Source organism: Belonocnema kinseyi, chromosome 10, assembly GCF_010883055.1.
Source record: "Belonocnema kinseyi isolate 2016_QV_RU_SX_M_011 chromosome 10, B_treatae_v1, whole genome shotgun sequence".
Taxonomy (NCBI): Eukaryota; Metazoa; Arthropoda; class Insecta; order Hymenoptera; family Cynipidae; genus Belonocnema; species Belonocnema kinseyi.
This window is the reverse complement of record NC_046666.1, coordinates 67,062,784-67,084,867: the sequence shown is the minus strand read 5'-3', so window position 1 is coordinate 67,084,867 and position 22,084 is coordinate 67,062,784. Positions and strand designations below refer to the sequence as shown.

Here is a 22,084-nt window from a genome sequence, read left to right as displayed (position 1 = left end):
AAATATAAAACTAACAAAAGTAAAGAAGTTGTATATCTTTTAAAGTTGGAAGTCGGAACTAGGTATGGAAATCTAAAGAAGCACTCCTAAATAGGAAAAAATTAATTTCCAGAGCAATAGACATTTATAACCCAATATAGGAAAATTATAATTTTCCGCAGCCCTAGAATGAAAAATTTTCTGAGGGAATTACAGAGCTAGAGACACATTTAGAAAGGAAAACGAATTAATTTCAGAGGAGAATATTTTTTTTTGTGGTGAAAATTAATTCTTTAAATTGAAAATTATACTATTCCAGTTGAAGGTTCACCTTTTCAGTTAAAAACTCATCTCTGATTGTAAGTCCAACTATTATTGGTTGAGAATTCATCTTTTTTGGTTAAAAGCTTTATTATTTGGTTAAAATCGTTATTATCATGTTCAAAATTCCACAATTTGATAGAAAATCATTCTATTTGGGCTGAAAATTGAACTATGTTGGTAAAAAATTCAAGGTGTTGGTTAAAAGGTAACTTTTTTTATGAAAATTCAACTGTTTTGTAGAAAGTTTGCTTGTTTGGCTTAAAAATTTGAATGACTTCCTCCCTCTTAACTGGAGTATCGTTCTTGGATGAAAATTGAACTCTTTTTTTCAAAATTAGTTTTTGGATTAAATTCCGTTGTTTTTTATTTGAAATAAAAATCTTTTTTATTCAAATATCAGCTGTTACATTTTTCGTTGAGAATTTATCCTTTTTTTAAATTAATTTTTTCAATTGAAAATCTATCACATTTTTCTCTGCAAATTCATCTTTTTTATATGAAAATGTAACTGTTTGGTTGACAATTCAGGTATTTTATTAAAAACTCGTCTTTTTGGTTTGAAAATTTTATTTTTTAACTTACAAATTTAACTATTTCACTTTTTGCTGAAAAATAATCTTTTTCGTTGAAAATGCAACTATTCGGTTAAAAATTATTCTTTTCAAGTAGAAAATTGATCTTCTTGGTTGAAAATTTAACTACTTGGCTGAAAGTTGAACTCCTTTATTAAAAATTCTTTTTTTTCGATTATGTGATTCACTATTTTAGTTAAAAGTTGATCACTTTGGATTCAAGTAAATATAAAGTAACATTTTCAAACAAAAAAAGCAATTTCCAGTGCCGTAGAGAAAATGTTGATGCGAATGAAGTAATGTAAAAATTCAATTCGAATACATATATATATATTTCTAAAGCGGAAAAGTAACTAAAAACCTAAGCCATCTATTACCGAAAATAATAATTTTCGCCTATAAAAAAAATGAAATAAAACTTCCAGAAATAATAGGGTCCTTCTCTGAATGTTCTTTAAATATTTCGGTGTAATATTTTGTGCAATATATTCTGCTTGTAGTGCACAATGAATTTAGAATTGTAGAGAAAAATAATTTTCAGCAAATTGTTAAATATCTAGAACTGCGTGCTCACTGTTCGGTCTCACCTCTCACCTCTTGCCGTCACCCTAGCGAGGGTTGTAGGCGATGGGGTTGATGGGGCTGTGTACAGGAGTCGGCACCGGCACGTACAACCTCCACGTAATTGAATCACGCTCCAGGCCGGCGAGGCGTAAAACGCGGATTAAATACGGGGCATACGTGAACTGAACCGACTTGAAACAGGCCTGGAACTCTAGAGCCCTTTCTCTAATTCGTATATTCACAGTCCTTTGAGGTTACAAGATTTCTGATCCCTTCACAACATCCTGAAAGTTCGACAAACGTGGAAAGTTAGTGACAGAAAAAAATCGAGTTTTCAAACCTCTGGAATACTCTTCGTTTCTCTCTTTGGTAGAAAGTTTCGCATAGTTTTAATTAAACGGACTTTTTTAATTTATTTTAATTTCAACTTAATATAACTTTAAGCTAGTATTTGGCTAAAAGAAAAAAGATTTGTAACCATAATTAGTCAATGAACTCTAACAAATTCATAAAAAAGAAGTAGTTCAGTTATCTATTCTTTTTTACAAAAATAAATCATGGTATGTGTAACCATAGGCTTATATATGTATGCATTTTTTTACTTTCCATGTTCGAATGTAACTTTTGGTGGAATTATTATATTGGCATTAATTTTTTTTTGTTCATCCAGCTATCTACAACAACAAAAATGTTAGACTTAAAATCAATTTTTCTATCTTTATTAGATATCTCGTTCAGTTAATGACTATTTTGGATTAAAAATTTAAGAATCATTGACAAATCAGAGAAAAAAGTAGTATGCATGAAACTTCGACATACGAGGTGTGTCCGAAAATTATTCGTCCTTGTGGTGTATCAGGCGTAAACGTTGATTCAGGTTCATAGTAATGATATTACCTTCTATGTACTCCTGTTTGGAAGCCACAGCACTTTATTCCCGCGATCCTGCCACTTTCGGAAGCACTCCCTAAAGTCAATTTTCGGAATAGCTAACAGCTTTTTTATCGTATTCTGTTTTATTTCCTCTATTTCATGAAATTGTTTCTCTTTTAGAGGATACTTTATCTTAGGAAACAACCAGAAGTCACAGGGAACCAGATCAGGAATGTATGGGTTCTGCCGATGTTATGTAAGATCGTGTTTTACCATAAATTTCTGAGTGGAGTGCAATTAATGGGCAGGCGGCAAATTTTGACAAAAAATTTCCGAAGGGATAATTTTTAGAATTATTATTAATTCGGATATTATTCGGAAATCCTTTGAGATTACGTTTAATCATTGGTATCCATTTAAATCTCTTAAAATTCGATAAAATCTTCGGAAATCTTTGCAAATATTTTGAAATATTGATCAATCTTTAAAAATATTGCAATTTTTTAATTCATTCAATTTTTTCAAAACTCCTTGAAACTGCTTAAAATCCTTTTTAATCCGCAGAAATCAAAATCTCTTAATATTTGTTTAAACTTCTTGAAGTCCTTAAAATATTTTAAAATCGTTTAAAAATTGAGATTTTATCTTCAATTGTTCTAGGTAATTCCTACACACCCTTTAATCCTTTTAAAATTATTAGAAACTTTTCAGACCCCTCGTAATCTTTTAAAATCAGTTGAAAACCCATAATAATGTTGTAATCCCTTAAAACCTCATGAAATCGCTAAAAAAACGTTGGAATTTTCGCTAAATTACATAAGAATTGTATAATTTTGTAAAATACTTTGTTGTATTTTGAAATACCTTAAAATTCCTTGAAATCGGTAGAGATCTTGTCAAATCATGTTAACAGTGAAAACAGTGAATATATTGACTCAAAAATATTAAATCTTACGCAATAATAAATAATCTTACCTATGAATCCTTACAGTAGGGGTTTGGGGGCCTACAATTTCAAAAATCATCCTGATATAATTAATAAAGTTCCCTTAAAATAAATAGGCAATGATGTCAATCTGCATAGTATATTTAAAAAAATTTTGTAATCTATATCATTTTTACTCGTTTATACTTATTTATTTTTGGAAAGTCATCGCATCAATTAACCACCTTCTATTGTTTTTTTATGAATCGCGTGAGAGATGGAGGAAACAAGCTGCGAGTGTTGGTTGACAAATTCACAAATAGGTGGTGCCAAATTGTTTCATTCAGTGTGTGGGGCAAAACGCACCAGCAGGCAATTTTAAATACAGTGTATACTTGGATTTGTATCCAAAACGTACTTGCAAATATTTCTTTAAAAGAATTTACCCGAGAAAACTTTTCTTTATAAGAGACAATATTGACAAAATATAATTCGTTTGATATTTGTATACGTAATTACGTATACTCAATGAAAAAAGAAGATAAAATACAGACTGTTGCAAGTATCACTCAAACTTTTCAATATAAGGACTCTTTTTCCGAGACAATAGATCATTGATCGTTCATGCCGAGATAAAATTCTAATCTCGATCAAATTTTCGCTTAAGACTGTTAACATCTTTTTTAGCTTGTCTCAAGATGGTAGTCAATTTAGATTTAATTTTTTTATATAGAGTACATTTTATTACACCTTGATTTGGCTACAAACTTTCTTGAAAGTTTTGTACTGATCTAAAATTTTATTAAAATATTTGATTTCGTAGTAAAATAAAGTATAAGAGTTTACGATTTTGATTAGATTAGATAGAAACTCAATGCATCAGAAAATTTTGTTACCATACATATATTCATTATGCTGAATTCATTTCTTACCATAAGTTAAGTTAGGTACGTTAGCATTATAATTCTATTGGGTACGAGAGAATTTACATAGTGCCTTTCCAACTTAGCAATTCTAAAATTAATGTGATAAATTTTACTTAAAATGTTTAAAGTGTTTTTTAATGAAATATGTAAAGTGGTTCTAAATAAGTTGGTATACTTTAATAATTAGGTAAAAATGTATCAAGAAATTAGTTTTAAAACTTTGGAAAGTCTTAATAATTGAGCAAATGATTATTGCTTTTTTTACAAATTAAGGCTACAAGATTTTTACAAAATAATATTCAGTTCTGTTATTTCTGTTGTCATCTTGTTTTCTCTTCAAAGCAAGATAAATTGAGTGGAAATGGCACAAGATGGTACAAAGTCACTAGTTTCTGTGTGGCCAGCCATTACGTGGTTGTTGCTCTCGCTATGAAATTCCCTCGTCGATCGAGTAACTTTCTGCTCGAAAAGCCCTTCTTTTTTACCTTCAAAGAAGAAAATGCCTGTCACTTTAGGAAATGAAGAAAATAACAAAAATAGCACAAAAAAAGTTTCTTATGTAAGAATAAATTTTATTGAAAAGTTCAGAGCGTGTGTGACGAATAAACCAAAATATAACAGAATCGTTATGTTACGAAGTAATCAAAACTGCCATGAATTTAATGAAAAGTACAAAAGTGCGATATTAATATTATTACAATTGAACTATAAGAGTAAGGTTATGTTTCACATTTGTCACTTCGTCTTTACTCTGATTCTAAATACGTAATGGTTTTGCAACGTAATATCCTACAACTTTAATTTTCTTGTTTCAGATCAGAATCACGGTTTGGTTTTGCCGGAGTTACTGAGCCGAGGTGAGTGAATAGGAGTACATATCTACGCTTTAGTTTTCAAATTAGTAATTTTGTTTTCAATCATACTCTTTAACCTGAAGACAACAAGTTTTCAAAAACTAGAGAGAACGTGTGCGAAACTGTCGATGTTAAAACCAGAAAAAAATCAACCGCATTATAAATGTCGCAGTGATTTAACGAAGATTAATAGCGTTTCAGGCTACCGAACAGAGTTTTGATGATTTTGAACCCTATTTAAACTGTAAATTCCCTCCAAAAACGCAAGTTACTTTTCCAGGAAGAGACTTCATCTTGAGGAGAAAATTGATTCTGGGTCACTAGGCGACTTTGAGAAGACTCGGAAAAGAGTTAGCGATCTCCTTGCGAAGGGGATTCATATTGAGGGGTCTATCGCTCGTGGTCTCTGGTTAATTTCGAGTAATGAACACACACCCGCACACTTATTTAACTCAATAGGAAACTTGGCTTAATGTGGGCATGTAATTGATGACTTCAGATGGACGGATTCGCCCACCGAAACATAGCTGACTTCTCTACGGCCTGCATAGGGAGAGGGGGGGGGGGTCTGTCGGATGACAGTGTGGATGAGACTCACTTTGATATGCAAAGACGTTCGCGTCATTCACTATGCCATGGGGCACCTCTAGCACCTGACACGCATATTACCAGAACGTTGGAAAAGAAATGCACCTAGATCTAACTCGGCAAGGATGACGAAAATCTTGAAAATAAAAAGTGCTAATCAAAAGGGCTACCACAAGCTCTTCCTCCCACATCACAACCAATCAACTGATGTTCTCGTAGACGAGTTTACAACAAGAATCGGAAAGTAGAGAGAAAGAGGGAGACAGGCTCGTAATTATTTTTATTTAATGATTTGTGAAGATTTCAATATGCTCTCTCGTGGGGTTGCTTTCATACGAATAATAAATGGAGAATGGTATTGGTGTGACAGGGGTTGCTCCCCGAGAATCATTACTCTACTAGGTTGAGAGAGCAAGGTTGGTATATATATGCACAAGCGTTTGGAAAGTATCATTCTTCACCAACGCCCTGCCATCCACCTGTACTGTGGAGAGTGGGCCTTCACTGAAGAAAGAATAGCTTCAGGTTTTGAACTATTCGTCAAACTAACCGGAAACTGTGTCAGGCACTTTTTTCAACGGCTGTTTTATATGAAAATATTTTGTCGTCGACAGTTGCGATCATCCTTCCTCTTTGTCTCCCGTCATCGTTTACTTCATTTTTCGACCCTTTGTCCCCGATGGGCAACTGCGGATATCGGAGATGGCACTCAAAAGTTTGGAAAAATTGAGAACGATCATCCCATATCTATTCCCAGGAAAACTTTCTACGAAACTTTCAGAAAGATTCGGAATTTTACGAAATAGTACAAATACATTTTTCTTCTTCCGAACACAGTAAACCTCGGGATATCGAATCGTTGCATATCATTCTGATTATCAACTTCAGATAAAAATTATCCACTTTTAAGGATCAAAAATTAATTTTTACCCAATCTCATTCATATTTTTAGCAGGTTAGTCATGAACGACCTAATATTTTCCTATATTGAGCTCTAAATCTCTATTGCTATGGAAATTATTTTTGTTCTAAAAGTGTTTCTTCAGATTGATTGTGTAATCCCTATTTATGTAAGTTATTATTATATTTAGAGTTATTATTCCTATTTCTGGGTGGTTTTCATTTTCGTAGGAGGAGTAGAATGAATATTTTAATTTTTAACTAGAAAAGATAATGTTTCAATCAGATAGTTCAACTTTCAGCCAAAAATGGTCAATTTTCAACCAAAAATGGAACAGCTAAATTTTCAGTCAAAGAAAATTAATTTTCAAATAAATATAACGAATTTTCAACAAAATAGGTAAATGCTTAACCAAAAAAAAGAATTTAAAAAAGAGGACTTACCAACCAAAAAAATGTACCTTCCCTAAAGGAGTTCAACTTGCAATTAAGTAGTTAGATTTTCAACCAAGAAAATTATTTTCTACCAAAAAAGATTAATTGTCAACAAAAAATGATATAACTAAGAACGAAATGATAACATTTTTAGTGAGAAAATTTAAAAAAAAAACTAAAGTGATCAATCTTTAACCGAAAAGACGAGTTTTTAACAAACAAGTTCAACTTTAAACCAAAAGAGTTGAATTAGAAGCTAAAATTATAAGTGAAAAAAATTAATTTTTCTCGAAACTGTTAAACTTTCAACCGAGTAGTTGAGTGTTTACCTATAACGATTGTTTTAACGATGTAGATTAACTTTTTACCAAAAAAAAACAACAAATTTTCAACAAAATACATACATTTTCAACCAAATAGTTATATTTTCAACTATAAAAGGTGAACTTTTTACAAAATATGGTAAATCTTCAGCCAACAAAATTAATTTGAATCAAAACAATTCAACTTTTAACTTGGTAGTTGATTTTTCACCTAAATCGAATATTTTTCCACCAAGAAGATTAACTTTCTACCAAAAGACGAATTTTTAACAAAATTCGTGAGTTTGCTATGAAATAGTTAAATTTTCAAGAAAATATGATAAATCTTGAATAAAAAAAAATCAACAAAAGAGTTGAACTTCCAGCCAAGCTGTTGAATTTTAAACCAAAATGATTATTTTCAACTATGAAGATTATTTTCCTACCACAAAATAAAATTTTCTAACAATGTTCATGAATTTTCAAACATATCGGTAAATTTGCAACTAAATGAGATACATTTTCAAAACAATATGACGAATTTAAAAAAAAATAACAAAAGAGGTCAAATTCTAACTAAGTACTTGAATTTTCAACTAAAAATATGGATTTTTAACGAGGAAGATTATTTTTTATCAAAGAAGACGAATTTTTAACAAAATACATTAAGTTTCAAGTAAAGATGATAAATTTTCAACTAAAAATGGTATATTGTAATTTTTAGTAAAAAAATTAATTTTCATGGAAAAAAACGATTTTTCAACAAAGTAGTTGAATCTTCAATTTGAAGAGATGAATTTTCAACTAGAATTATGAATGTACAATCTTCAGTGAATAAAAAACCCCGAATTTATAATTTTGAACATTTATTTATTTATTTTTCTTATTTCCTATGTAGAAAATTTCAATTTTCTTATAACTGGCTGTAATCAGATATGGAACAAGAAGTGACAAAATAGCTAATACATGCGATCGAGTTTTAAATGGAATTCAGATAGTAAATGAAGGCAGGAGAACATTTTCGTTCGGGATGCATCGCACAGCGAGATGGCTAGAAAAATTTAAAAGAGAGGGTCATATTCACATGAGTGTCGCCAGCACTGATAGAGAAAATTGAAAAAATGCAAAGAGCGAAAGTGTGAAAGCAAAAATAAATTAGGAAGCGTGGCATTCTTGTTGAAACTGAAGTACCTTAACATGTGCAGTAAAAAGTAGCACTCAGTGCTAAATAGATACCACTTGTTCAGAATTACAATTGTACCTCACTTATTTTTATTTATATTAAATATTATTCTATTTTATTAAGTAGAGTTGAAATTGAATTTTCATCAAGAGCCACTCATAATGATCATCTCTGCAAACGCTATTTCATTATTATTATTATTATTATTATTATTATAAAAAACATTTCAGTGTTGAAATGTTGTCACAAGCTTATATTGCCCAACATGTCGAAGGCATTTTTGGTTAAAGTTGTATTTTTTATTTGATCATTTTTGCGCGGGGCTGTCCCAGTATATATCATCAGTCACGGATGCATTTTTATAATGCAATCAAGTGATCGGATGAGAGCAGTCTGCCCAGACATATTGGACAAAGCCTGGTTTTTACCCCCCATCATTGACGGACTGGGTTGCAGTCAAGTACATGATGGGGGGACCTACAGCTCAAGGTGGGTTCCGAACCACCAAAACCTCGGTAAAGGTACATTGAAAAAATTCCAGAGGTACCGGCTCAGGGATGGAACCCCGGACCTCTGAAGTGAAGTCCGATTGTCTAACCAACTGAGCCTTTTCGGTGTGAGCGTGATTCACTCGTCCCTAGCTGGGGATCAGGGAGTTCATAATATAAGGAAGTTGATGAAGGGAGTCCTACAAGGCGGTATAAGGAGGGAGAAGTGCCGAGATTTTAAGAATAATATAGAATTCCTATCTTGTTTACTTAAATAAAATGATTGTTTTGCAACACTGTTCCGATCCTAGTCACTGATCAATCTCTCCAGCAAGTGCCCCGGGCGAAGAGCTTCACACGCATAACCAGTTTGAAAAGTATTATATCTTCTTGGAAGTCTGAAGCTCGACATTGTTCTTCTTCATTTCCGCGGGGTCATTCATGGGTTACTAACTTCCATTTCCTAGATTGCGGATATCTTTATGAAGCGAACTTTATCCAGTTTTGTTCGTATCGCGGACGTAAAGTTTGAACGTGGCGTTAAGTCCTGCGGGAGTGGATAGAATGCAAAAGCAGTAGCACTTTCTTTCGATGGTGGGCGTTAACAAGTTATTTTCTGTTCCCTTTTCGCTGCTTAATGGCCACAAAGTGTGCCAAAAAGTACTTTTTTGGAAACAAAAATCGCTCGATAGTTTAATTCCACAGACACACAAAAGGTTTTCCAAAATTCTAGTACGGCTCAAATTAAAAATCGAACCTTGTATTTTAAGATGATAATACTGCACAAATTATATCTCGCTCTATGTTATTTTTCTTCAAAAAATGACCCAAAAGGCTAATTGTTGTCAAAAACCTAATCTGATAAAGCAAATTTGACACCAGATTCCAATTCCGTGACCCAAAAATAATAAGGTGTAAGATTTTTGGTTTTTATATGTCTGTGTTTTTTAACGGATCTCGATGTATTTTTTTATGAGCTTATGGTTTTTTGGTATACCGTGTGACTGCTAATTTTTATTTGAGTCAAAGCAATATTTTGTATTGATTAACAAATTAAATAAAAATAACTTTTAAACTTTCAAAATTAAATTTGTCTGAAACGGATCTACTCAAGTCGCTCCACTGGGAATCGAACTACAGAACTTCCGATTGCCGGCCGGTGATTTTCTAATTAGGCTATTAGAGAGATCGAGAGAAAAATCCTTTTTCAGAAATGTCGCTATCTCAAGCCAGGTGTTACTTTTGGTGATACAAGTCTTTTATACTCATATGTATCATCATCAGAACTAGTTACTATCGATAAGTGTAGATTTCATTTTACAATATGTGAATTTAGAAATTAAAACTGCCAATCAAGTTAAATCTTTAAATATCAGAAGATAATTAAAATCTTTTCTGACAAGATGGAAAATAAATTTAAAAAATTTTTAAATTCAATTTTTCTGAAAAAAAGATCTACTCAATAATCTACTCAATACTTAGATAATAATTAGTAATGTTTTGAAGTAAAAAAACTGTTTATAATATTAAAAACAAATTGTCATTTTTTTATGCTATGCAATGATTTATCCCTGAAATTAATATTTTTTGTATAAAAAACGAGCGAAATTGAAATATGATTACGATTAATTTAAAATAGCCGCTCTTTTACGATTTTTAAAATAATAATTATTAACAAATACATAGTTATATTATGTCTGCATTTCTGCAAACATTTTTATTTATTTAAATAATTATTAAAAACAAATGGTTATTTTTACCATTTGTCTATGAATAGATTCCATAGTTTATACAGATTCCACTGAAACCCTTGTCAGTGACTTTTTTGTGTAATATTTTGCGAATTAACAATAACTGTTTATTATTTAAACAATTTATATAAAAAAGGAAGCTCGGTAAAAACATTACCATTTTATTTTAAAAATTGTTTAAACGACTAACAGTTTTTTTGATTTTTGTAAATATGACGGCAAAGAGTCAATTGCAAGCAATCATTAGTGGATTCTGTGAAAAAATTCGATTATATTTGGTTTACAATTAATTTTGTAATCTAAAAATTCAACTATTCCATTTTTTGTTAAAAATGTATGCCTTGTAAGTAGTGTTTTATATATGTTTGTGGTAAATTCGTGTTTTTGGGCAGAAAATTAATTTTTGCTGTTGAAAATTCATTTTTTTAATTGAAGATTAAAATATTTAATTAAAAATATATATTTATTAGTTTAATTCAACACTTTACAAAAATTTTGTTTGTTTGTGGAAAATTATTTCATCGTTCTTGATCGAAAATTAACCTTCTTAATAAAAATTCGTAATTGCTGATTTAAAGGTAGAATTTTTTAGAAAACAGTTAAATTATAAAACGGTAATAATTAAGTTTCCACAAGAAAATTCATGTATTAAGCAATAAAATTACTAGAGCGAGAAAGAGGACATAGACATTTGAGATGAAGCTGGGGGAGGGAAGGGAGGGGAGTTAACGAGAAAGTGTTTCATCCAGGTAGAAGAAAGGAGAGGGAGAGCGATAGAATTAAAGAGATGGGAATAAGAAAGAAAGGAGTTCTTTAATGATAGAGATATGCATATAAGACGGGACTGGAGTAAACTATGAATAATTGGGAAAAAAGGTAGGAATACTAAAGTATTTAGAAAAGGGATGGGGAGAAAGAAGGTGGAGCAGATTAGTAATATTTAGATTGGGAGCCGAGGTAAAGGAAGACATGTATTTGGAAAAGAAAAAGAACAGAAAGTGTAGAATCTGTGAATGGGAAGAGAAAACATGGGAGCATGTATGGGAAGAATATAGGAGAGGATTAGAAGATAAAGGAAGCTGCCAAGAGAATGTGGTAATGATTCTGGGGGAGGATGGATTGCGCGAAGATTGGATAAAGGAGTTGAACAGGATTAGAGGAGCAAATGAGAAAGGATGGAAGAATGCATGTGAAAAAATGGCAAAATAGAGGTACAAGAGAAGTGAAAGGAAAAGGAAACTAAAGTCGCTTTGATTATAAGCGTAAAGATATTTAAGTAATGGTTATGTAATTGCATAAGAAGATTAAGATGCGGTTGCGTTCTCGCTCTCTCTCTCTCTCTCTCTCTCTCCTGCTTGCACTTTCGATTTCTATCACTCGCTCACTCGTTCGCTAACACGTCCCAAATTGCGCTATCGTAAAAAATAGACATAAGGATCTAGATAAAAGATTTTCTGTGAATAGTTATAAGTAACTGTAAATAGTAAGGATAAGATTTTATCCAATATGTAGGCGGAAGTATTGCAAGAAATGGAAGTCATGTCAACCCTTAGGGGTACATATTATGAATAAAGAAGAACAAGAAAATTCGTGTATTTTGTTGGCAATTCGTCTTTTGGTGGGAAATTTTCTTGAATGAAAATTCAACTATTTTGTTAAAAATTTGTCCTCTTGGTTCGAAAATTCATCTTTTCCTGTTGAAACTTTATCCTTCTTGGTTAAAAATTAGCTTTCTTGTTCAAAATAAACATTTTTTTCTGAAAAATTCATCTTTTTGTATAAAATGGGTAACTATTTCATTAATAACTCATGCCTTTTAGCTAAAAGTTCACCTATTTGCTTATTAATTTTGGTATTGAAAATTTGTCTTTTTGTGTTGAAAAGTCTTGACTTTTGGTAGGAAATATTTTTTGGGTGAAAATTTAAATATTTTGTAGAAAATGCAATAATTTTCCACTTGAAATTAGTGATAGGTATTTTTAAAAAATCCGAATATTCGGGAACCTGGGCGAGTACCCGATCCTTCGAGTGACACCCGGGTAACAGAATTAATAGATAAACAAAAATTATGCTTAACTGTTACTCATGCCATTTATTTCTTTTCTTCGGTTAAAGGTTTATACGGTCATGTATTTTATGGTCGGCCCCTTGGTTGTTGGGGTATATCGGTCGGTACTGAGAGGATCATTACAAGTTTCCAGACGCAACTCCGTCGAATGACAATTAATTAACAGGATCAGACGTACGAAGCTTGTAAATGTACATAGGTGTAAGTAGGGTGTGCAAGAAGGGGAGAATCGCTCGCATGCACATAAGTCCGGCCGTGCATATCGCCTAATACCCGAACGCGAATCCCAACGGAAGTATGCGTCTTGTCCTCCGGGAACACGAGAGACTGCTTCGAGTTTCTCATTAGAGCTCGATTACCTTAAGCACTTTACGAGCGAGGAGGCGTCAAACATTTCGGAAATACCGAATTTGTGTTTCAAATCAAATTCTCATTCAATTTTACTAAAAGCGGTTATTTTAAATGTCTATTTCTTCTTTTTTATTCATAACGTGTCCCCACAGGTTCGCGTCGCCAGCGTTTCTTACAATCTTTCCAGCTATATATTTTAAATTATCTTATTCTGACTATTTGCAACTATTTATATAAATTATTCTATCTAGATCCGTATATCTTGACGATAGCTCAATTTCGGACGCATTCGCTACCATTACATAACCATTAGTTCGAAATATTTACGCGTACTAATCTATGCGACTTTCGCTTCTATTTTCTTACACTTCCCTTCTAGCTTCAGTTTTTCATTTTTTCCATCCATTCTTTCATTCTTTGGATTTAGAGGAGTGAAAGATCTTACGTAAGATAATTTTTTACCAAAGAACATAGTAAATCCTCGTAGATTACAGGTTATAGGTATTGTTTTTTTTAAAGAGATGAATTTTTAACCAAAAACTTATTTTGCAACCAAAAATATGAATTTTCGTCCAAGAAAGACGAATTTTCAACAAAATTCATGAACTGTCAACTAAGATGTTGAATTTTCGACTAAAATAGAAATTGAAACAGAAAGAAATCGTCAACTAAAATGATGAACCATTAAATTTTCAACCAAACATGGAGTAGTTCAATTTTAAGTGCAAAAAAAAATAATTTTTAACAAAATAGTTCGGTTTTCAATGAAATAGTTGAAATAAATACTAAAATAATCAAATTTTCAATCGTGCAAATTGAATTTTCAATAAAGCAGTAGAATTTTGAACCAAAATAAATAAATTAACTTCAACTTTAGTTCATTGAAATTTTGTTTGACACTTTGAGGTTTTCCATGACTAGTTTTAAATTCCCGAACCTGTTAGTAACCCTGTAGCAAAAATCAACTTCTGTTTTTTTTTCAATCGAAAGTGGTTTCTACTTTCATAACATAGAAATTCTTTGACCTAATTGTTCGCGCTTTTACTACATGTATAAAACAGGCTTGTAATTTTCATCATTCTCTAGATTTACAATAGAGCTTTACCAGTAACGCTAGTGCCCTTCCCTTAATACAACTCTCTATAAAAATAAAATGAGGGAAAGGAAAAAAAGGGCGCGGTATATTTCACAAAAAGCATTGATATTGTTGAACACAACCAATCGCGATTACTTCAGATTTGAATCGACAAGATGTCGTTTTGGACCAAGCTTGGTAAATTTCCACGAGATTTTCAAGGAGAATCATGCCAGGAACATGAAAGCCGTCGACACTCAAGAACAAGGACCATAACTTTGGCCCTTGATAGGTTGTACTGCCCGGTTGTAGGTGGTATGTATCTATACAGTCTCGAATCCTGGCCAGAAGGGCAGGAGAAAATGGTTTGTTCTAAGAAATGGTCCGGCATTGAATTGCCTGGATCGTTCGTTTTGCAATCTACGAACGAACCCTTAGTCAGAAATGTCTTCCGTTGTCTCCATTTCGTCGCAAGTCCACTCTAAAATAATGCTTAATATTCTGAAAATAGTTTAAGAAGCATTTTTCGAAACTGACTTGTCTTTTAATTCTCAAACTGAACATTATTCTACATTACAGACATTTTCTCCTAGAGTTTTAGTGGAAAGAATAAATCACAGTAATTTTCGGTTCCTGAAAATACAATTGAATGGACACACTGCATACGGACGTAAGTGCCAAACCCCGAATTTTACAGGAGAACTAAAAAACTGTCTAACTTTCACGCAAATAATTTTAAACAAAAAAATACAAAAGCGTTTCGAGGTACTGTTAAGCTTTATCGAGCCATGAACCGAACATTTTGAAAGAAGCATCCTTCTCCGAGAAAACCTTGGTCAAACGAGCAGCGTGTCCCCATAAACTATGATTTTTATACATGAAAAGTTGCATAACTGTTTTATTTTTCAATTACCATTGGTTAGCTCTATTAATTCGCAAAAAGAGCGCTTTGAAAAAGATAAACATGCACGAGAAAGTCCTGGTCCAGGATCGGCACGCAGCAGAAAGCTTCAATTTTGACACATGAAAAGTTGCGTAACTGTTTAATTTTTCAATATAAGGGAAAAACAAAAAAGCGCTTTTGAGCTATTGTTTATCTACCGAATCACAAAAAGAGCGCTTTAAAAAAGATAATCATGTGCGAGAAAGCCTTGGTAAAATATCGGCGCGAACCAGAAAGCTTCAATTTTGACTCATAAAAAGTAACTTTTGCAGTAACTATTTCTTTCCAAGAATTCGTAATTTTTGACGGAAAAATGTCCAAATGTCAGAATCAACACGTGCTCTGAAAATCAATGACGTTGCACTGACACCATACTATGAAGTATGGCACTTACGTCAGCACGCATCGTGGCACTTACGTCCGAATGCACTGACTTTTTTTCCTAGACCTACTTTCGGGCCGAACTGGCCCAAAATCGTTTACCGGGACACGAGTTTAGAACCGATTTTAGAAAATTTAGCACTTACACCTGTATGCAGTGTGGCCTTTTAATTCTGTTTAAAACCACTATCTGTTTAAAATTGCTTGATAAAATGACATTGAGAAGTGGAAAGGAAGATGTCAATTTTTGCTCATGGTGGCCAATTTACACCCAAAATTTATGTCATTCACAGACCTCGTCAAAACTGATATTCAAACATGTAGTTGCCATCTAATAACACAAGCGGGCGAGCGAATGTGTAAATTCCAATACGTGGGTCGAGCACAGGATGACCATGTAAATCTGTTCTGAACGTTTCGTCGGGGTGTTTATAACCTGTGATTTGCTCATGAATGTGAAAGCATCAAAAAGCGTAAACGTGTGTATGTGTGATCAACGCGCGTTCCTGCGTGTACAGTTGCAAATCCATCGGACATCATTCACGTGAGAATAGTGGGTGATCCCTGACGATAAGGATGTATGTGAAACCCCCACGTGCTGTGCCAGATAACGGTCATTACAACCATGTTCATGTTGCTTCTAGTGTGGGAAACGATTGCTCCGTATCGGTAATTTAACCATGTGTAACGGCTAGCTTTAGCCATTCTTGATCGTCACATACATCGATGTTTGCCCCAGGCTTCCGTTTTTCGTTCTCTTGTATATAATACGAACAAAAAGCTTTGATATTTTGTGGATATACATTCATGAAGGACAATATTGTATTAGTATATAAGGTGGATAGAGTTAAGCTTTGGAAAGCACTGAAAGAGTATGGTGTTAATGAAAATTTAAGAAATTCAAATGTGAATAAAATAAACTTTAAAATCCTATTTAACGTCCCATAATTAAGTTCATATGCATAAATCCTAAAAATAAAACCAAGAATCCAACGACCAAATTTGGACAACCATCATAGAATGTTTCTATTGCAATTTGAAAAATGATAAACAAACTTTCTAAAAAAGAAAAGAAAAAAAATTATTCTTTTGAACGAGAAAAAAAAGGAAAGAAAAAGAAAAATGCCACCAACCAAATCCCCTTCCTTCTCTTATTGTTTCTTTCGTCTTTTTTATTTTTGTTATTATCAAATCACAATAAAAAGACATTTGTAAAAAATAATCTCCAACGTTTCAGCACTCATACAGTAACCGTTATCAAGGCAAGAAAAATTTGAGCAGGCAGGAACAGCAACGAAGCAAAGTTGCTATCTCCCTGATACCTGAGAATTAAGACAAGGTGGTTAAATTCTCTGTTTTTTCCAGGTATTCCGCATATTAACATAATCTCAATGGTTGGCTTCTCAAAACAATATCTTCATTAGTTTAATATTAGGCAGAGTGTTAGGCAAGGGTACGTTGTGTCCTCTTGGCTATTCATTAAATTCATGGACAAATGTCTAATGCGTAGGTTGGCATTTGCAGATGATAGGGTTCTCACGACAAAATCAGTCGAAGACTTGCAGAAAATGTTGATTATACTGAATAATAGAATGAAGAACATGGGTCTGAAGATACTTAGAGAAAGATAGATAGAGAGATAGCCAGGCTTATAAACGAGGGCTGAAAGGTTAACAGCAATTTATGAACCAAGGACCCAAGATAAAAATGTGACAAATACAGCTAAAATTGCAATATATAATTATTCTATACTGGAACCCACTGTGACCACGCTAAAACATACGATTAGGAACAGGAAAATAGAAGGGAATTAAACATTCTACTTTCTCCTTAGGTTTTCAAGAAACTTCCCCCTTCTCCCGCTCTTGAGCTTGATTTGAACTGAAATAATAAAACCCAATAAGAAAATACATCTATCTTTGGTTTCAAAATCACTATTATATTTAATATCGAAATTCATCTCTTTTGTATGAAAATTCTACTTTGTGTTTAAAAATTGTATTATTTGGTTCATAATGTAACTTTTTAAACTTTTTTTTGTTAACTTTGTTGATAATGTAATTTTGTTAATGTCATTTTATTTCATCAAAAATTCAACTACATTGATGAAAGTTGAACTATTTTCTTAAAAATACATGCTTTTGTTGTTGGAGAAGTATCTCTTTAGTTAGAATCCAAGTAAATTCCATTTTTACAAAATAAGTCTTCTTATTTAAGAAATCATCTTTTGGGTTAATTGTTTAATGTTTTTTGTGGACATTCATTTTTTTCAAATTCATCATTTCAGTTAAAAATTCATATATTCGAATTAAAATTTTAATTATTTTGTACAGAATTAGTCTTTTTGGTTGAAAAATCAATATTTCAGTTAAAAATTCAACTGCTTTTTATGAAAATTTAAATATTTTGTGGAAAATTCACTTTTTTGTTGAAAAATAAAAGTATTGGTTAAAAATTCAAGTATTTTTTAATAGTTTTGTCAAAAATTCTTTTTTATTTTAAATTGAAACTTCATTTTTTATGGTACAAATGTCATCTTTCTTGGTTTAAAATTCACCCTTCTCAGTTAAAAATAATCCTTCTGGTTAAAAATGCAACCGTCTTCAAAAAATTCGTCATTTTGTATTGAAAATTTAACTATGTGGTTAAAAGTAAAACTATCGATCAATAATGTATTTTTATTAGTTTTATTTTAAAAAAATTATTCGCTGATTTTTTCCCTATTTTTTGAAAAGTTGACCTATTTCCCGTGTTTTAAGACAATTTTGGGCTATGTTTCCTATTTCAGGGTGTGGCGGGCTAAGCTATGTTTGTTAACGTGAATTGGAGGGGAGGGGGTGGCGGTAAATAGCATACAATTAGGGACGTAGATTATAGACGGCCTCCTACTACGATTATCATGGAACTAACCGTCCATCATAAAAAAATGAGAAACTGGTAAAGTTGAACACTCGTATTATACGAATTGTATTCACATATTGTCAGCTTCGAGTGGTAAGCAAATATTACGTGTATTTTGTCATGAAAACTTATGCATCTCAATTGCCCAAAACAGTGTAACAGCTTACCGTTAATTCTGAAAAGTAATGTCAAATTTAACTCACAGTTATGCAATGAAAGTTAATTAATAGAATCTGTGACTTTCACGTGAAATAAATACTGTCATAAAATATATCTTATTGGCATGGATTGCCTTACTTACAAATAATTAATTAAATATTTATGCATTGTTATTCCTTATCCTTGAAGTTTTTGTATAATTCATTTGAAAATATTAATATCATGCATTATTATCGGTATTCGTTTTATAAAGGCAGAGGGTTTTATTTCAATAGCAGAATAGTGTATTAAGGGTAGGAAGAGAGTGCTGCTTGTATGTGGAGAGTGCTTTGAACCATGTTCCCATATGTTCTCATATGCGTTATATTACGTTCGAAATGTGCATCAGGACGAGTTGAGTGGTCGATGCAGAGTCTAGTCAGACAGCAGTATTAAACGTACTCCGGGTGTCGCCAGCCGATCTGAATAATTTTTGTTGGATTAAATCAAGCATTTAGGTTGTAGATCTTAAAGACAAAGTTATTTTACTTAAAAGTTACAATCCTACATTCCAAGTGATTGTTTATATTTATTGGGTTAATACGGAAACAATATAAGTTTAAATTCAACTGAAGTATTCTTTCAGATATATGTATTTTAGATGCTGTTTGGCTTGCGAAAGCTGTCTCTACTGTTATTTTAGAAAATAATAATGATCGTTAGTCGCGGTACTGAGTTGTGGCGAATCAGCACTTTTGTTTGAGAATCGAACGTGACTTTAATGCATTATGTACCAGCCGTTATGAAAATATTTGCGAAGCATACCAGACATATCTCTCGCGTCGATAAAAATGTCGGTGGATAAAAAAATTCATTCTGAAATATTGATATATTTTTCATGTATATATATATGCAAACTTTATTTATTACTCCCATTCAAAAATTTAACGCAAGAAAGATTAAATCGATCTGGATATTATGAAAAAATTAAGGATATTGACAAAAATCTTTAATAAAAGTTTCTATGTTAAAAATGTTACAAGAGAAAATTTCTGGTCTTTATATATTAATAACGAGGAAAAATGGAAAATTGGTCCCAGAAAAGTTACAGAATTTTGAAAATGAAGTTTTCGGTCACATGGGTCGATAGTTTCTATTCTTTTATTTATATTTTTCATTTTCTTCCTCTTAAAGATAGTATTTTTATTAAAAAAAAATTTTTTTTCATATTCAACAATTTTATTAAAGTCATCCCGTTTGTTCAAAAATGTAACTACTTTGTTAAAAATGCAACACTGTTAGAAAGATGTGTACTAGATTTAGTATAAATGTAGTGGAAGCAAGAATGCACCACAAGAAATTATATTTAGTATGCTAGCGTATGGTAAATTTAGTAAATTCATACTGAATTTGGTATACACGTGCATGAAATTTAGTATACGCTTATACTAAATTCCATATGAATATACTAAATTTATTGTACGCAGGTATATTAAATTTAATTTCATGTTGTGACTTATTTCTTCCGTTATGTGTATACTAAACCTAGTATTCATTTTTCTAACAGTGAACTGAAATCCTTTTTGGTTGAAAATTCAGTTATTGTTTTGAAAAATCGCCTTTTCGGTTCAAAAATTGATCCCTTTTAATAAAAATGTAGTCTTTTTTTGGTTAAAAATGCAACTGTTTGGTTGAAAATATTTCTTCTTTCGTTAACGATTTAACTATTTTGTTTAAAATCTCGTATTTTTTGTTTAATTTTTAACTATTATTTGATTTAAAATTCAAATCTTTTTTGTTGAAATGTATACTATTCAGGGTTAAACTATTTGTTAAAATTGATCTATAAAAATTAAAGATTTATTATTTTAGTTAAGAATTCATCTTTTTAGTCGGAAAGTTAACTATTCTGTTGAAAATTCTTCTTTTTCAGAAAACTAATCGGTTTGGTTGCAAGTTCCTCTTTTTTGGGTAAAAATGTAACTGTTTGGTTGCAAATGACCTTTTTTATTTAAAATTGATAATTCTGAAGTTACAAATTCAGCTCTTTCACAGAAAATTCGTGTTTTGTTTTGAAAGTACAACAATGCACTTTTTTCCTTTCTTGATTAAAAAAATCTTTATTGTGGAAAATTGGTCGTTTTAGCTGGAAAATTCAACTCCTGGGTTGAAAGTTAAACTAGTTTGTTTTTTAACTCATTGTTTCGTTACAGATTCATCATAATTATAGTTGAAAATTACTCTCTTTGAATAAAAATTCGATAGTATAAAAATAATAATTTAGATTGCAAAAAAAATTATTTTTTGTTGATAATTATTTTTTTATTTAAAATTTATCTTTTTCAGTTGAAAATTCAGTTATTTGTTTAAATATGTATGCATTATGTTATAAATTCATCTTTTTGGTCGAAAATTTTTCTTTTTAGTTGCAAATTCATCTTTAAAGGTTGAAAATGCAATTCTAGTTGAAAACTAAACTATTTCTTTTAATTCGTTTTGTCTGTCTTTGAAATAATAATTATAATCATTTTCGTTGAGAATTCATCTTCTTCTTAAAACTTCAACATTTTGGGTAACAAATTGAACTGGTTTTGGTTTAAATTCAGTTTTCTTGTTGAAAAATTTGACCATTTGGTTGAAGTAGAGAAATAAAGTATTTTATTAAAGTGTTTCTTTTTGTCGAAAATTCGTTCGACATTTCCTCCGGTATTTCACATTAATGATCCATGAAAGTTTTTGTTCTGTAATATTATCAATAAATTCATATTATTTTTCAAACTATCCTACCTTGTTTTTTTATCGGTAGTAAAGGGGGTGGAGATAGGGATAAGGAAGATTGCGCATCACCTGGATCAGATCGTTCCCGCTCGGTCCCTTCCCTTTTTCTACAGCCTTCTGACGTCATAATGCACTTGTGACGTTACGCTGTAACGTCACTGCATCGTGGGTGTGGCAGGTCAAAGGCCACCCTGGTGGGTTTTTAAGTTGCTGTATTTTTTCATTTAATTTCTTCGTTTTTATTTTCCAATCCTACTTTTCCGTTTTATCTTTTCTGTTTTTCTTTAACGATTGCAATTCGACCAGTTGAGTTCCTAATCGAAGGGGCGCTGACCACTTTATGCGATTTGAGGAGTCGCATGTTATCGAAAAGCGATAATTCCAAAGATCAAAGGAAGTTACCTTCTCGATCGCTTTATTTCCAATTTTTCACAATTTTCATGTTTCCTGTTGTTGACATTTGTGGATGTACATACAATCCAAGTTTCATTACTTTCATTGTTTCTGAAAGTATTTTCGCGTATTACCGAAGATATGGAATAGTGCTTCATTATATTTATACAAAGGCAATCAATATAAATCAATTTGCATTTTTCTTTAAAGCTACCAGTATATTGCAATATTATTTAGTTTTTGAAAAAGAGAACGGGTTTAAATAGTTATCCTCTGGTTTTCCAATCTCGTGTGACTTACAAGGAAACTATCCCAGGTGTCCCTCACCGATTTTGATGAAACTGCAATATGTTGTAGTACATCGAAAAATAAGAGACACGTATTTTTTTTTA

General features: G+C 31.7%; 1 protein-coding gene across 1 annotated transcript in view; it reads left to right on the top strand.

Annotated features, from left to right (window-relative positions):
- The window catches only part of LOC117181595 (protein turtle), a 253,226-nt gene that overhangs the window by 106,940 nt on the left and 124,202 nt on the right, over positions 1-22,084 (top strand). The window contains exon 3 of the mRNA XM_033374449.1: positions 4,979-5,020. The gene's annotated coding sequence lies outside the window, so the exon portion shown is untranslated. The remainder of the gene's footprint in view (positions 1-4,978; positions 5,021-22,084) is intronic.